The sequence below is a fragment of the Sinohyriopsis cumingii genome, chromosome 14 (genome assembly GCF_028554795.1).
Source record: "Sinohyriopsis cumingii isolate HCF-2022 chromosome 14, ASM2855479v2, whole genome shotgun sequence".
In the NCBI taxonomy this organism is placed as follows: domain Eukaryota; kingdom Metazoa; phylum Mollusca; class Bivalvia; order Unionida; family Unionidae; genus Sinohyriopsis; species Sinohyriopsis cumingii.
In genome coordinates this window covers 74,940,153-74,954,552 of record NC_142974.1, presented here as the reverse complement: position 1 = coordinate 74,954,552, position 14,400 = coordinate 74,940,153, and the positions used below count along the sequence as shown (strand labels likewise).

General features: G+C 38.3%; 1 long non-coding RNA gene across 6 annotated transcripts in view; it reads right to left on the bottom strand.

The window, feature by feature from the left end:
- Nucleotides 1-582: 582 nt before the first annotated feature.
- The window catches only part of LOC149784169 (uncharacterized), a 176,365-nt gene continuing 162,547 nt past the window's right edge, over nucleotides 583-14,400 (bottom strand). For 3 of the 6 annotated variants that reach the window (XR_016413784.1, XR_016413781.1, XR_016413785.1), the window contains 7 exons: nucleotides 13,898-14,012; nucleotides 3,593-3,718; nucleotides 3,158-3,274; nucleotides 2,109-2,305; nucleotides 1,448-1,605; nucleotides 1,146-1,252; nucleotides 583-693 (listed from right to left, as the gene is read on the bottom strand). This is a non-coding gene — a long non-coding RNA (uncharacterized LOC149784169). The remainder of the gene's footprint in view (nucleotides 694-1,145; nucleotides 1,253-1,447; nucleotides 1,606-2,108; nucleotides 2,306-3,157; nucleotides 3,275-3,592; nucleotides 3,719-13,897; nucleotides 14,013-14,400) is intronic. The other 3 variants (XR_016413782.1, XR_016413783.1, XR_016413786.1) reach the window with 3 other exon arrangements.

Here is a 14,400-nt window from a genome sequence, read left to right as displayed (position 1 = left end):
TGTATTATGCTTGTTGGGGCATTCCTCACTGATGGCTGTCAGTGACATCATCATGGGAATGTGTAACAGCCACATTTTGTAAGAACAAGGTGTAGTTGGTGAACAATACAGACACTTTTCTGCCATTTCCACTGGCATCATCTCATATGATGTTATTTAAAAAAACTTCCTACAACATACTCACAACATATAAAACCTATATGCAAATCTGATGAAAGCTGCTTGTATTTCTGAAACACATATTCCATACTGGTGGCAAGAATGTCCAAATCTACATTACAAAAATGAAAACATTACCATCCACCTAGGAGTTGCAAATGTATGAAATCCTCTTGTTGGGTAGTTTTACTAACAGGCTTTACAGCAGGGCCTTCCATTAGATTTAAATGTGGCAGGTAAGTTGACAAAGTAGGGTGGGGGGTTGGGGGGACCTACCCCAATGGGGATAATTCATTTTTTTTTAAAGTAGCATGGTGTAAAGTAAAAGTAGATGGGCTGATAAGGAATCCACTGAATTTACAGACTAAAGGTTCAGACATTTGTTTTTAAGAGAAAAATGAAAGAAGGAAATAATACAACAGATATTTTAATATGACTTTAATGTTTATTTTCTAGATTTAATTAAGATTATGAATCAGAATCAGTCTCCAACTCCACTGTAAAGTTTATATATTACTTCTTCTGCTCAGGCACCTGCAAATTAAAACAAAATTGTAATGCTTAAATAAAGTCATATCATCTCAGCACTAGTTACATATGCAGAAGTCATGTTAATCAGCATTATAAAAATGTATGAAATTTTCTTCACTGCACTTGTGCTTCCCTTACTATCGTTAAGCCATGATACAAGATAACTTTGCACTTACTTATCATTTCTGGCAAGTGGATGGTGCAATCAATTTGCACAAAGATGAATTTATTTCATCCAAATATTTCATGTGAATAAAAACTCCAAATGGAGGCACTTGTCCGATCAGACAAGATATATGCATATTGTAGTTAGCTGGACTCTAGCTTTGATAGTCCTGGGCAATAGGATAAGTCGATTTTGTTATCAGTTTAGAAATGCATCCGCTTTGCAAATACTATGCTTTAAAAGACGAAACTGAATCCAATATTGATGAAATAAGAGTCATTTGGATTACCTTGTTTTTTATCATTCTGCGTTGGTTGGGTGCATATTTGAGGGTCTCTGATATGGTCTCTTCCATTCCATTTGCCTTTGCTTTGCCATTAGTTTTCAAGCAGGCTTCTGCAAGAGTAATACAATGTTTTAAAAAAGTTTCACAACAAAGGAGGCATTGCATTTTTCTAAATGCCAGCAATAATCAATGGAATATTTTTAAAGCATGTACTTTGAAATGTGGTCTCAAGTTACTTTATCAATTCATTTAAAAATCTCTGGCAAGTCACATGAAAAACACAATTTAAATCAAGCCATACTTACTTATCAAAACCTGACATATCACAAGCTCTTGAAATGCTTTTTTCCCTTTACGTCCCTTTGGACTATACTCTGGCCAGTCTTTTTGTTTTAAGCTTTTTCATCATCCTGCAGACACTATCCCCAATTGTAAACCTGCCAAAGGAGCTCAAGTAGCATATCTGAAAATAATAATAATAATAATAATATTACTATTTTTTGATTTTGATATTATTATTAGTAGTAGTATTTCATGATCGATGTGACAAAATATGCTTGTATATAGTTATTTTTTGCCATGGTTTTGCAAGCAAATTTAATTTATCTAACTTGAAAAAAATTTGATAACATTAACTATGCAACACAATGTACTAATAGCAATTATAAACCAAATTAACCACCGTGAATCTATTAACTTCATAAATGACATTCACTCAAGGATTGAATTAAAGTAGCCACATAATACGTAATAGTGTATATGTAGTAAAATACCTGTTACATGTTCATCTCTAAACATGTTTTGGCCTACATCCGTAAGACAAAACAGCCGACCACTACATGTTCACCCCACCCCCAAAATAATTATACAGGCACTGCAGAACTTGCATAATGCATATTGAGGTTCACAACAGCAAATAAAGGTTATAACAGTTTTTTTTAAATAGAAAATAAAGCCCCAATTTACCATCTTCTTGGAGAGTTTGGGATTCTCATCCAACCTCTGGCAAAGGCCCTCTAGTTCCTCCACTGAATCACATGGCATTGCAAGAATTTCTTCTCTATATTCTGTGTCTGGGCCTTGTGTATGAACTTGGAGGGCCAGCTGCTCCAACAAATTCTCAATATTTGTGTCCAGTTTCATAAGTACATTGAACTGGAAATCTGTAACAGATTTGTGATGAAATTAGTTTTGAAAGATCAAGATCATTATTATAAACTCCTTAAAAAGATCTGTACAGTGAACATGGGTTTAACAATGAAATATATTTATGGAATGAAATACCTGGTTTTTGTACAGTTTATATGAAAACTTTTCCCATAATCCTTTATTTTTTTATTCCCTGGATATGTTGTTTCACTGCTGGTGTCTGTAAAGTCTGCATTCAATGTAGATGGTTTAGGCGTCTGACTTGCACAAGACAATGGTATACATCAGAAAGAAAAATAAAAAAAAGCAATGGAATGATGAACAGTCGACTCATCAATGAAAAACAATTCATTGTTTATTTGCACAAATAAGTCTTGAACAGTATGTTTTATGACCTATAATTTAATTAATTAACATCTCACAATGTTCTGAAATAACAGGATCTAAGCTACAAGAGCTTGTGCTTTCATGTCATAATCTTCCATTTTGCAAACAAATTTTGATGTTGAATCAATGTATATGACCTTAGCATTGAACACTAACATTCAAAATGTCTACAAGATGACAAGACTATTATCAACTGAAGTGACAACAAACCAATGAGTTTTACGTGCATTGAACATAAGCATTTTTAAATGCTACAAAATGTGTTTTTAGTGTATGGCCACAAATTACCCAACATTTTGTCAAACATAAAACAGTTCTACTACCTTAGATGAGAATTAAATTCATAAAAACAGTGTATAATTGACCTACTCGTATTTAGAGAGCTGTAAATGAAATAAGAGATTATATAAAAGTCAACACCTGTAGTATTTGTTTCATTATTCTATAATGTACATTTTTTTTCCATCCTCAATACTTACTACTTGCAGAGGAACTGGCAGAGAGAAATCTTTATATTCTCCACTCCAGAGTGGATGGGGATGGTGATGGTGTTGTCCTTCTGGATGCGGCTAAGAGTATAAAGATTATCACTACTCCTTAATTGCAGTAAAAAAGAAACAAAGAAATCAGACTGGATTTTTTGGCATGTAAACAAAATGCATACTGGTTGCAATGACCACTGTATATAAAGCAGTGATACAATATATCACAAAATGCATTCTTTTTTAACAAAACATCTAATCTCATATATACAGCATCATGAGTAAGTAAGTACTCTTAAACGCATCTTATTAAACAGACAGAAAAATGATGAAATTTATACATACTTTTGATAAAGAATTTCCAATTGTGGCATGGTATAAAAGCAATTGATAAAAAATAAAAAGAGACCAGATAAACTAAATGGAACATACCAGCAGGATAAGAGGAAATCTTGGAGTCTGCAAAATACTCTCCATTTCAGGAGGTTTTGGATGAGATGGCTGACCAGAAAAGTTTCCACTTGAGATTTTCATCTTTTTTCAGTTCTTCATTTTCATCTGAAATGTCAATGAGAACTTGTAAATACTGTATGAGTCCTTGAATACACTGACTCCTTGTGACATACAGGGTTTGCAGAACAATCGCTAGCAATATTCACCACTTTTAAATCCAGCTGGTGAATTTTCACCATGAAATGCATCCGAATGCAGTGAATAATCCTGGATTAAAGACAAAATAGTGTACAGAAATGTGCAATAAATTAGTCAAGCTCCAGACAAAACAAAGATATGATTTATCTCTGATTCATAATGACTTTTCTTGTGCTACACATTTTACCAATGCAAATTACATTGAATTTTGTAAATTAAATGGTACAATTAAGATATGTATGTCAAAAGATTACTAATCTTCAGCTTTCCAATTAATGCTAAACACAAGTATCAAGTCATGTATTTAGTCTCTCACCACCAATAAATGCATTTTTAAGTAATCATCCTAGAGTGCACCAAAGTCATGTGAACTTGATCCAATTCCAACATTACTGCTGCTTGAGTGCTTAGATCCAGTATTGCCTTCACTAACTGATGTAATTAATACCTCTCTCTCATCAGCATAATTTCCATCATTTTTACTACTGCCCGGTTTCTAATCTCCAATTCATATAAAAAATCTTACAAAAGGTTGTTCAATCCCAGCTTGCATCTTGTCTGAATTCAAACAGTCTTTTTAGCAATGTACAATCTGCATATCGCCCTTGCCACAGGACACAAATTGTGTCTGCAAATAGATTACACTCCAGCCCAGTTGATCTATGTTGTGGTGTTGCACAGGGGTCTGTTCTTGGACATGTTCTCTACACTCTATACACTCAGCTGCTCTCAAGTGTCATAGATCATCATCCAGTGTCTCACCAATTGTACACTGATGACACCCAAATATACAAATCTAGCCATCCAACTGAAGTTGATGCTACCATCCAAGGTGTATAGATGTGCATTTCTGATGTGAAATCATGGATGACTTGTAACAAGCTGCAGATGAATGATGATAAAACTGAGGCCATTCTGATTACAACACAAAGACTTTCTCATTCACATCCTTTACCTCACACAATAAATATCAGCAACACCAACATTAAATTCACACAATCAGTACAAAACCTAGGTGTTACTCTGGACAGTACTCTCACATTGCACCAACATGTCATGAACATATGCAAGGCTGCATATCTTGAGCTGAGACGCATCAGCTCCATTCTCAGATATCTTTCAGTTGATGCCACTAAAACACTTGTGTGTTCATTACTACTTTCAAGACTGGACTATGGTAACTCAATTATGTCTGGTTCATCTTAATATCTACTGCAGAGACTTCAAAAAGTTCAAAACATAGCTGATTGGATCCTACTTAGAGTACCACAATCAGAGCACACCTCCCCTCTGCTCTGTACCCAACACTGGCTATCCATTCGATCCAGAATCAAACACAACATTAGTTCTCTGTGCTACGTTTCACTGACAGACTCTAGTCCAACATACCTATCCGACCTCACCTATGTGTACACACAAGCAAGATACTTACACTCCTCTTCCGACAATCATATACTCATTATTCTCACTATGAAAACAGAGTCACGTGGACAGCATTCTTTTGCATACCAGGGCCCAGCAACATGGAATGAATTGCCCACTGAACTTAGACACAAAGACGCAGTGATCCCATTCAAGAGTGCTCTCAAAACTACTTATTCTGACTGCAAAAACAAACTTAATGACTTAATAATGTTAACTACCTTAAATATTCTCAGCATGCTTTTTATGTTTTCTAATTTCATGGTGTTTGTTTTTGTAATCATATCATTGTGTATGTTTTTATGTTGTCTAATGTTGCAAAGCGCTTAGAGCTTCTAAAGATTAGGCGCTATACAAAGTCCTCATTATTATTATTATATTTAGCTTGGATGAATATTTTTTAAATCAGTGGCCATAACTAAAACAATGGGATTTTGTTTTATGATCATAAAAGTATGTTGGACACCATCCATGATGTACAAAGCTGTCTGACATTTCTATATACCTAAGGTTTCCATCTCAAATATTAAAGCAAAATGCATACCAAATTTGACAGATTGACGAAAATAAAAAAAGCAATGCTTACCATTTGAAAAGAGGCAATTGTCACTAGAATATTCTATTCAAAATGATATTAATTTTGGACACAGGGGATACCACCCCCATGTTTTCCTGACTCGTGATATGTCGGCCTATTCTGTGCACAGCTTTAAAAGATGTAATGTTTATCCATCGAGCTATAGAAATGAAATACATTTACTGTAGACTGTTTCTGTCAGCAGTTAAGTTGAGTAATTAGGTCAGGTTTATAGCTAGTTTACAAAATTCAATGTAGAATGCCAATAAATGACAAGATATATTTTTGCAAACTAAAGTGATCTTGAAAAAAGATTAGTAAAGTTTAACATTTTATAAAAAAATAAGCTATTATGTGGAAAAGAAACAACAATACAATAGGATGCAATGTGTTTACGTCTAGTTTTGGAAGGTACCGTCTCTAAGGTACCGTCATAATTGTACCGTAGTTTAATGGGTGGAAAGGCCATTGAAAGGTAAGGGCAGCGCGGAGACCATCGAGTATGTTCCAGAATAGCTGAATCTTTGTAGATACATAGATCCATTCGTAACTTCAGTCCGCAAGCGAAACACTGTACTTCGTATCCCAATCCTGACTCAGGTCCGAAGTAGACAAATCCTGTTCTAGCTAAAACATACGAATAAGGTAATCCTTCCCTATCCGTAGGCCATTTTTGAAACATGTCCAATCGACGGGCACAATCACAATAGTCAGGTAAGAAGACTGGAAAATGGTAGGGTTTGAACTTGGAGTTCTCGCTGGATTTCTCACTCGATTCTTGCTGTGGCGAATTCATCCTTCTGGTGGGTGGCTATCCTCTTACAACCAATGTTTTATACCGACATGTCCATACGGCAAAGTAAAGTGGGTGGGAAGCCGCACTCACTTCTGCTACACGATTTGATAGACTTTTTCCAAGGGTCGACTGACAATGTGGTGTGTGGGTAAACTTACAATCTTGTTGGGTTGATACGTGGTCACTTTCTCTAGACTGCAAGGCTTCTTTCAATACGCCAAAGTTGACCACTCGACTGGTACGATAATTCAGAGTAAGTCCTTTCACTTTACACTTCGTGTGCACTTCTTGTTTGTCCAAGTATTCGTAGCCGTAATTTTTGGGACCACCACTGACGAAACTTAGAATGTTATCATCAGAATGCTCATCTGTCCAGGCTCCTAAACGGTCTCCTTCGATGTCAGGGTGCTGTTGACTCGGGTGATCGATATAAATGCAACTGTCCACGTCAAAGTACAAGACACGTTCCCCTAACAGTTCTAAAGCTTCGTACAATTTTAAGCGAGCATGAGCTGTCATGTAAGCTGCAATGATGACATTTCCAAAGGGGTCATCTTCTACAAAGTTCAGATCTTCTTCGTAATTCACCAATATCAAATCCTCACGAACGACGTCCACGTGTTTCATGAATTTGGCTTTGTCGTGAATCATCTGAAAGTAGCGGGAAGGTTCGGTCAAATACTCCGTCTTGGGTAAACACGGTCATTGTGCCATTTTACCCCACAAGCAATTTAACATCACTTTGGCAAACGATCGCCTGCCTTCGTTTTTCTCAATGTGATCTAAAGTAATGCCTTCTTGTGCCCAGAATTTCTCACTGAATGTCTTTTGGTCTTCGGGAGTGTGACACCAGGACAGATAGCCACTGGCTTCTTGCTTCAGTTTCAAAAAGGCATCCACGTAGTCTGCGAAAATGCCTTTATGCGTGGGGTCACCCTTGTGGAATTATTGTGTCTTGGGAAAGTGGCAAATTTCGTACACTTCTAACAGTTGGTATCCCATGTTCAGAGCTTTGAACAATTCTACGCTGACCCATGTCCCCGTCAAGGCCCGTTCTTCCTGGGTGTGATGACAAGGTTGATCTTGGTTGCACGTTTCAGCACAAGTACGGCACAAAGGAAACATAAGTTTGCCTTGGCAATGGCGAGGTAAGACGGGATGGTATAGGTTCGTGGGAGGCAAAACTTTGCACTTGATCAAGCCTTCGTAGTGTCGAATGTTTTTTAGGTCGATGTGTTCGGTGAACAATTGTGGGTGCCCTGCAGGAAAGCAAAAATATTTGCACACGTAGGGATACAGTGAACACACGTCCAAGTATTTGATTTCTTCTCCTTTCTCTTCATCAGCTTGGTAGAGCAAACAGGTGGCATTGGTCCTTCCTCCGTACAAACTATCCCTCGGGTTCAGGGGGTCCATGAACTGGTAACTTTCCATGAGGCGTTTAAACTCGGGATCGGTGTTCAAACGGTGATCGTATTTGTGTTCCCACATTTCCACCACTTGGTATCCTTCCTGTTCTAACTTTAGGCGTCGCTGACAAATGGCCTGGTACAAGTCTTCCATGGTTCGTTGTAAGAACTGATTTTTAGTGCCGCGGTCAGGGTAACAGACGGGACATCCGTGAAATAAGCAACCGTTAAACTCGTACATGATCTTGGGGTTTTCTAAGTCCCAGCCATCGACCGAATGCATTCCGATGATCTTTTCGCCCTGTCCGTTGCGGGCATGCTGAATCCATTTGTCTTCCTTGTCGCACAAGTAATGCAACCAGCATGGGGCTTTGACCGAGTATTGACGTTTGACATAGTTGGTCGTTTGAGGACTGATGACAGCCACAGTGTTTTCAAGCTTGAATCTTTGTCGGTAGACTAAGGAACACGCTTTGGCAATGGTGCAAGCTTCTTTCAAAGGATCAACCCCTCCGTGTTCCATGAACAGTTCTCGAAATTTTCCACAGCATCGCCGTAAAATGTCCACGTCGGAATGACGATACTTTAGCATTTCTTCCTGAAAGTCGAAAGGGTCCGAGGCGTGAGCCTGGTACCAAGCGTAGAAAGTTTCTCGTTCGGTACGCATTTTGTCAGGGTCGTAATAGTGAGCCTGAGGCAAATGGGGTAGAACGGCGTGTTGATTGGCTTCTGTATTGAAAAAGTGTGGAAAGTACCCTTTAGCCATTTCTGTCATTCCAAACATTTTAGGCATTCGACTCAAAGGCATGGCTAAGTAGCTCATCGAATCTTTAAACTGCACTTGTCCCACTTGCAAGAAAATGATTTTGGCTCCGTTCAAAGTCACTTTAGGACGTTCGGTGCCTTGTTCCGTATAGTATCTCAAAAGAAACTGTCCAACGTATCCGGAGAAATTGTGAGCCATCACCGTGGCATGACGATGACAATCTCCGTAACGTTCGATGTCCTCTTGGCTCTACGTCTTGTCGATGGGATCTAAGACCCATTGGGCAAAATCGGCTAACGTGTTCGGTCCTCGAAAGATTTTTTCACGTCCTCCAGGAATCTTGCTGCAGTGAGGGCAATGACTGAAGATAGGTTCTTGAATGCACTTCTCGCACGCTCGATGAGCCACGCAGAAATTAGGAATGTGAATACCGGTCTCTTGCATGCATTCGAAATCGAAAAAGATGAAATTGCCTTTCTTCTTCTTGTGACCATCCTCTTTCTCTGGTTGGGATTGGTATTTTTGCATGTAGCATTGGTGTTCCAAGTCCACGATGCAGTGACAAATGTGACATTTTTTCTTTCCTGAACATACGTGTGCCTTGGTACTGTTGATACATAGACCTTGTCCACACATTGGACACAATCTCAGGGGTTGACAAGCACATTTCTTCTGTGAACCTTGCATCTTCAGATGTTGTTGGTAACAGGCAGGGCTGACAAATGTGCGCAGACAAGCAGGACAGTGCACTGGTTCTTGCCCTTCGCTCAGACAGGGTTGAGAGGCCAAACATCCTGAGCATTTCGATCCACAATGTTTGTGTTGCTCTCGATTATTATAACCATCATAAGTCACATTTCTCACAGTAATATTTGTATCCCAGGAATCCAGTGATAGTGGTAATGGTATCGAAATGGTCATCGTGATGATAGAGGTGAATGTATTTTCCATCCTTAAAGACTTTCCCTCGAAACAACAGAGACCCGCGCACTTCTTGAGGGTGCACTTTCAAGGTGTATCGTGGAGCTAGGGCATCTTGTAATTTTTGCATCTCAGGAATGCCACAGGATGTGTCTTTGGACAGGCATGCTTGTTGTAACAGAAGTTCTGCTTCATTTCGTTGTTTGGCTCGGTTCGATTTTCGAATGTTCTCCCAGGCTCTTTTCCATTCTACCGTGTCGTTCTTGTCGGCATAGGTTCATCCCACCACGATGGCTCGGCCTAAACACATGTGGTCTTGAAAATTGTTAATTTGGACAAGACTTGTTTTGGTAATGCGAAGGTTGTTGACCAATAAGGTCTTTCTGCATTGTCCGGTCCCTTGAGGAGGAGAGACGTGGGTCATGTCCAGTGTGGCTTTTCCATCGGTGATGTCAAACTGGTCATTAGATTGTTGCACGTGTTGAATCTTGTCCATGACTTTGGAAGTGGTCAATTCTGCAGGGCTGCTAAACTCGATCCAAACAAGGGATTTCAAGCCGTCATGTTGTATGGAAAGTCTCAAGCGATCATCTTCTTTGGGTTGACATTGTCGCTTGAGTGTGGTGAGCAAAGAATCCCACATGTCGGTGATGAACCCTTCTGCTTTCTCTAACAGTACTTCAGACTTGAAATCTTTAAACTTCACTGTGTATTTGTAAGCCGTAGTTCTAAATTTTCTAGAGGGACGCTTTTCCGTCTCTCGAATGTCATAGTACTATTCAGGGTTGACTAAGGGTGGTAAACTTTGTTTAGAGGGTTTGGATTCTGGTTCACTCATGTCCTCTTCAAAATCACTGGCATGAATTTGTGCCAAGACTTCAGCCCTGGTACGAGGCGATGGATCACGTTTCTGCCTCTTACTTTCTTCTTCTTTCTTCTCAAGTGAATTGGATCATTTTATCTCGATAGCAAAACGTCAAATGACTAAAGTTTAAACACCATGGACTAATTTATAGTCATAGCAGACCAGCGTATATAAAGGGTATATGTCTTGTCCTTTCACTATTCATTTCACTCTCAAACTGAGCACAACGATGGAAGAGACTACCAAGATCGAACGTTTCATCAGAGCTTTGCGAGGGGTCATTAGAAAATTCTCTTCAGACCAGCCGAGGGACTACTCTCCTTCCTTTCAAGATAAAAGTCAAGATACTTGCTATATCTGTCAGAAGAAAGGGCATTGGTCTTCAGAGTGTCCAGACCGTCAAAAAAAAAGGGGGTTAGAAGAGACAAAAGTCAAGATACCTGTTATTATTGTCAAGAAAAAGGACATTGGTCACCAGACTGCCCAAAAAAGAAACAAGAGGAGTCAGAAGAAGAGAGGGATTCTTCAGAGGAAGAGGAAGAAGAAGAGGAAGAAAACAGACAGGTGAAGAAAAAGAAACAGAAGAAGAAAAGAAGGGAAGAAAGTGAGGAGGAAGAGGAGGAAAAGACTATGACGGTGAAGAAATTAAAAAAACAGAGAGTGAACAATGAGACAGAATAAGTCTATGAACTTTTTAAAGTGCTCTGTTGTGAATTGTGAATTGTAAATATTTTTAAAAGAATAAATTAATTATAAAAGGTAAGTGTCTTTGGGTTTTGATTTTAAAATAAGAACCTACACTCACGCACACTCATACCCAGACAGGTACTATTGGGTAAAATGTTTTTTTTTAGTTATTGGCAATTGAAAGTCTATCTCTTTTCGAGAGACGTGGATGGCCCTGAAAAGGGCCTTTTTTGGTGTAAGGGGTGAGTTTAAACAATCAGCTTTAACTGTCTTAAGCCTTTGCCACGGCCAAGGCCTAATTCTGGACTGCGTACTGTTGATGATGATTTCGTTGAAATCACTAAGGGTGGTGCGGTAGGCGTAGTCACAGGGTTGGAGTGTTTAGCTTGGGAAGGTCGTATTCTCTTCAGCCGTAATAAAAAAGGCTGATACATTTGTTTCAGACTTCTTAACTCCGCTAAAATGTCTAACAGTACCGTGACCGTTTGATTTTGACACCCTTGTTTATTTGCTGCTGCTTCTTCTTGTTGTTGTTTTTTTCTTACCTCTTCTTCTTGCTGCTGTTGCTGTAGGAGAAAAGCTTGTTCCGCTGCCTTTTGCTGTTGTATACATTTCTCCAATTCTTCTTTCTGACTCTGTCTAAAATTTTCCATGTGCGGTAATGAAGGAGAAGGTGACGAAGGTTCAGGAACAAATTCTTGCAAGGTAAAAAAATCCACAAAATCCCAATTCACCTCTTCTGAAAGTAAGTCTGGGTTCCCTTGGGTAGTCTCCACCATCAGTGCACCCCAATTGATCGTTTTCTGAGTTTCCGTCATGTTGAAAAACTGTCGCTTAGATTGACTGCGCACAGGCGGTAGCGAATCTATATAGACTATGTGACGTCACAGACTGCTCTCTTCGGATTGGACGTGGGCTGACTGAATTTTGTAACGCGTGTTTGGATTGGTCAACAAACTCAATCCGTTTCAATCCTTCCTCTCCCTATAAATAAGTACAGTTCACTGCATTCCTTCACCTGTTACTCAGCACCCCAACATGTGGACCGACGTACAATCTTCAACGCTTGTGTCTTCGTTGATGTTCCGGACGGACATACCAATGTATGTCCGATCCAACTGGACAGTTATCCACAGGACAGACACCAGCCTGTGGATGCGAAGAATCTTATGTGGAGCATCAAGGATGCCTCAAAAGAGTCTTAATCTATGGTCCTGCAGTCAGGCGCAGCCTAAGGTCAAGAAGAAGATGTCACAGATGCCCTTTATGTTAAGGGTATATTAACATAAAACCAAAGGCCCTTTTCAGGGCCATTCCTATCTCTCGAAAAGATCTTGACTTTCAATTGCCTACCCCTTTTTTTATTTTTTTGTTTAAAAAAATAACAAAAAAATAGAGACCCCTCCCTGTTTCAATTTTCGCCTGTTCCATTTTCATAGACCCATCAGGTCGGGACCTTATTAAAATAGGGTCCCGACCCTATTCCATTTCCCCATGTCCCAAGACAGTCCTACGATTTATTCCCCATGTTCAATTTCCCTTGTCCCTAGAGTGAATAGTTTTTTTTCTTTCTCCCATGTTAAATTCCCCTTGTCCCTAGAATGGATATTTTTTTTTTCTCCCATGTTAAATTACATAGTCCCCAGAGTGGATATACCCTTTTTAACATGAAGTTCCCTAGTCCCTAGACCGTCCCTATTCACTACTACCATTGTCATTACCAGCCTGAAACCCAATCTAATGCCATTTGTATAAATTCATTTCAAATACATAACTGAAGTGTAAAGTCAAGCAAGTATTCTGTTTGCAGATTTTACATTTTAGATATTATAGTAAAGTCATATTTTCTCTTGTTTAGTATACTTTATTGCAACTGGTTCCAAAATAGTAAATCTTATTTAATGTTCATTCACCAGAATAGGTATTAATACAATCCCGAATTAACTGTATGGTACTAAAATATACCCTGATCTTGTGTGAGATTGTAATATACAGTACTATACCTCAAGACAACACTAATATATTGAATTTATATTATATCAAGACTGTCATGGTTATGAACTCCAACTTTATTCGGGTTTTTTCATAATAAATGATCATCTTGTGCTATGGTTGAAAAGAAATCAAAGTTCAGTTTAACTCCATTCTCTCCACATTTGTCAGTTGTTAAGAGGCATACTCATCCTCAGTGTTATAGTAAAATGTAATCTTATTTGGATCAATCTTGGTGGTGTAATATATGAATGGAGAAAGAATATTATCACCCAGATTAAAATATGTTTTATTCAGACTCTACTAAAATTTTTAGTTGGATATGGGTTACGGAGCCTGATGTGTACGAACAAAGCAATGTGTACCATGACCTTTTTAATTTAACATTTTAAACTCCTGCAGAAGAAAGAGATTTTTTAGATCCATTAAACTGTATTAACAAAAACATTTCTTCAGTATGATTTTCATTTACTTAGTATTGACAAAACTCATATTTTAAAGTTGTTGTTTTTTTGTGTTTGGTTTGGCCTTTTATGGTAAACCAACACAAGTAAGTTATTTAGTGCCAAGGCACTTTACGTATAGTGCCTTGCCCAAGGACACACCATGGTAGCTAACCCAGGTTGGTCTGATGGTAGAATTTGAACCTACCTTATTTCACAGGTCCAGAAAGCTAACCACTGAGCCACTACAGCTCCCCATCTTATAGTGGAATGCTGGTATACTTTATGATCAAGAAGGATGGGTTGGGGTATGCATGTTGCATCTGAAAAAAGTGATGGAAATTTTGTTTACATAATATTTTAGTCATACAATATGAATCATTTTCTATAGATTTAAGATGTATCAGATCAAGTTAAGAAAAATCATATATTCTGTTTCCTGGGAATGTACTAAAATTCACTGTTATTGTTTGATTTGTTGGTAGTAAGTTTACTTGGTATTTTTTTCTTTTTAACTTGAATACCTAATTTGTTAACATCCTATTCTAAATCTTCATAGTTCTGTCTATTAAGTGACAACTGTTGATACATGTAGGGAAGTTTCTGTTTATATCTTTTGATTTTTGTGATTCTGGAAGTTGCAGTATTTGTTGTTGTATTATTAACCATTTCAGTAATTTAATGAATGCAGAGTATACTGCTCTATAAATG